This window comes from Nuphar pumila, chromosome 10 (genome assembly GCF_984573655.1).
Source record: "Nuphar pumila chromosome 10, dmNupPumi1.hap1.1, whole genome shotgun sequence".
Classification (NCBI taxonomy): Eukaryota; Viridiplantae; Streptophyta; class Magnoliopsida; order Nymphaeales; family Nymphaeaceae; genus Nuphar; species Nuphar pumila.
The window spans coordinates 41,641,035-41,644,644 of NC_143258.1; the positions used below are offsets into that span (position 1 = coordinate 41,641,035).

The 3,610-nt window shown below is 38.4% G+C and overlaps 1 non-coding gene across 1 annotated transcript; it reads right to left on the reverse strand.

The window, feature by feature from the left end:
- Positions 1-3,492: 3,492 nt before the first annotated feature.
- On the reverse strand, positions 3,493-3,610 carry LOC149826729 (U5 spliceosomal RNA). Its single transcript, XR_016435811.1, has one exon. It is a non-coding gene; the product is annotated as a U5 spliceosomal RNA (small nuclear RNA).

Genomic DNA, 3,610 nt, shown 5'->3' on the forward strand with positions numbered 1-3,610 from the left:
TAAAACTTAAAGAAAATATATATTTCCATTTGAAGACCTGCCTGTTGCCTGATATTTGCTAAGATCCTCATAAAAAGTCGTTTTAACCTTACTTTGAAAAGGTTGTTATGCTTGTTTTATCATGCAATTGGAGCACTCTCATAGATAAGAATAGTAACTATATGACCTGTGTGGTTGTGCTCTTGCAAACTGTGTATAGTGGGCTGTAATAGAATCTGGAAAGATAAGTCATATGATTTATTTTTATATCTCAACCGTCTGTAGTGAATCATTGTTGTATTCAAGCTATAGTCTAGTAGGGGTAGGGATGGCAGTGGACCGAGGGACAGAGGACCCCGTCCCGCCCCATTTGGACCGGGGATGAAGAGCATGAAACGGGGATGGAGGCGGGGATGAAGGTTAAAATCTATCCCCATGCGGGGATGGAGGAGAGGATGGACTTACGCTTTCCCCCGCCCCACCCCGTCCCCGTCCCCGTCTCAATCCCCGCCTTTCCTCACCCCGCCCGTCCCCAATCCTTTAAGAAATGACTATAGACCAAGAGAAATGGGGCCCTGCCCCGCCTCACCCTCGTTTGGATCAGGGATGGAGGCGGGGATGGAGGTTAAAATCCATCCCCGTGGGGATGAAGGTTCAGATTTTGAAACGGGTCGGGGGTGGAGGAGACCTTGTCCCCCGCCCCAGTCCACTGCCATCCCTAAGTAGGGGCCGGACAAACCCCAAGTTATTTATAAAAGAAAAAATCTCGATTATTTAATCTTGATGGGGACTCTATTTGACAGTTGTGAAAAAATTGGGTCATAAAATATTTTTTTAAGAAATATTGGCTCTTTTGGAATATCAGGAAAAATGGCAACTCTATTAGAATTTATTTTCAAGAAAATCAAAGAAATTTGTCTTGGCATTGCAGTGCTACAACAAGCAATTATCAAAACCCCAACAAAGGATTTAAAAACCTATGAAGCATGACGTGGCATTTTTGAAAAATATACACAAGAGGTAAGCCTTATAGCATTTTGAGGCATTAAGGCTCAACTTAATTCTAGACGTAAACATATTAAAAAAAATGTCTTGCAAAATTGTTTTATGTTTTAAGAAGAAAGAAATTTATTTTCATGATAAATTAACTTCTTAATAGGATCAAAAATTGGATATAAGGGAAACCTTTACCCAAAGATTTTTCTGGGCCCAAATGCAGCACACAAGCAACCAGGGTACATAATAGAGACTTGGGGTGATGGAACCATGGATTTTTGGTACCTAAAAATCTGATTTGATCCAAAATTAGAGTCATTGGATTATTCATGAAATCCAATATCTATATTAGATTTTTTACACTAATTTTGGACTCAGAAAACAATGGATTTCGAGATAACTCCAAAAAGAACAAAGAAATTAGAGTCAAAGACATTTCCAACGACACCATATTCATTAAAAAGTGATCAAGAGATACTAGATAGAGCCCTGACAATGCACCTAAGACATGAGAAAAATAGGTGCTAGAACATCTTTTTTGACAATTTTAAGCTAATTTTCGGCCACCAATGCCGAAAATCGGAGGAAGCAGTAAAAATAACAGAGTTAGAACAAGAAGTCATCTTTCCAACTCCACTAAGATTACCCTGATCTAATTATTGGTTCGAGATAATTGACTTTCAAAAAATAGACTATCTGACGACTATTGTTTGTAGAACATATTCTAGGACTTTATCAACATAACATGGTCGAACATGAAAGAAAACAAAAACTTAGATTTTGGATCCGAGGTTGATCCAATATCCAAAAATAAAATAAAAATAAATATACTGACATAGTGCTGAAAATCCTAGAGATGTTGGTTTCAAAGTCTAGACAAGCGGTATAACCATGATGGCCATTTTGTGGATCTTCAAATTTTTGAAAGAGCAAAAAGAGGATTTTCTAAAACAAAATTTTAATTTAGATCAAAATCTGGATCCAAACTTGAGAGTTTGTGGGGTACGTTCTTCAAGCTGCGAGCCTTTCCTCCTCCGTTAAGCGGGTATCAGCCACACCAAGACCTCAAAATCTTCAACACATGCTTCAATTTTATGGGTTCACAAACCTTGTACATTGGTCCTAAAAAGAAAAGTGAGCTTGATGACGTAGGCCACCAAGTCTCAGAAAAAAAAAAAGATGCATGAACAATATATGAAGCTTAGTCAAATCCACATTTATAAAATAAATCAAATTAATAAAATAAACATAAGAATAAACCAAATCTCACTTTGGGCTTAGGTAAACCTTTTCTATGACATGACAAGCGCAGTGGAACTTAAGCAACATTTCAGCTAGTCACGGGCTCCAAAGGTGGGAGAGATAGAGGATCTAGATCCAAGGTTAGGTTAAATGGGCTTAGCTAGGCTAGGTAAGACTAGGTCTAGTTGTGCAGAGATTTTAGTAGAGTATATGCACGGCTAGGTTTTGAACTCTAGATCTGAAATAGGGAGAGACTAAACCCCTATTTATAGCTTTTTGAACAAATTTGGATTCTAATATTATCGATCCAAGAACCAAAGATCCATATTCATCCAAAGGTGAGTTGGCAAAATCCTATTTGAAAGAGCTTCTCTGATTAATGGCCAAGGAAGTTACTAGCCTAAATCTAGGGATTTGACGTGTTTGAATAAGATTTAGAGGTCCTATCCCAAATGCAGAAATTCCCATCCCAGCAACGGGTTTCCACACACCCACCACCAAGGTGGTTTGACCATGTATTTACCAAATCCATAAACTCCCATCCCAGCTGCCACTTACCAAACAGATTTGACTTGCAAATCCTACCCAAAACCATATATGTGATTCTTCAAATTAAACACCCTTGGGTGCCTTTGAGAGCCTCCGATCTCTGATCTGATGATCCGATGTAGGGTGAGGAGCAACTGATACGACATAGGGCACATGCCATCTAGTGGAGAATATTGACTGTTTTTTAACTTCGATTTTTGTCATTAACTTTGTATTATTTGGCATTCAATACCATCTAGTGGTAGAAAGTTAAACAAAACTTAGGTCAGCTTACGTGACGGGGTTTAGACTCAAAATTGTTGTTTTGTGTTATCGAACTCTTTTTTTATAATAATTTTAGTTCTAATTATTTTATTCTTAAAATGTAAATGACGATTTTTTTTGTGGTGATTAATCATGATTTTTCAAAGAATGTAAATGATGAGGATGGTCGAGGCTGATTAATCACTATTTGCCAATTAAAGCACTTACGGGGGAGGATTACGGGCCAATTAAATCCAATAACTTCCAAGGTGTCATGGGATCCAGAAAGAAGATCCAATCCACGACCCAACCTATAACAAATCGGTTTTCACCTCCTGTCTTTCAATATCCAAACAAAGGAGCCGTCCGTACCAAGTGAAAACATCATTAAAGAGACTCGAGACAAGTTTGGACACGATAAAACATGACAAAAAACCATAGCCCGATCGAAGCAAAGAATTTAAATCAAGAACATTGATAGGGTTTTCCCTTGAGGGAAACGCCCTCCAAAAATAGGCGTATGCCGTTTTTAAGTGGCGAGCACACGGTATTCTTTAGTAAAAGGCGAAAGAATAGTTCGCTCTGTGCTCACCACGCGGCT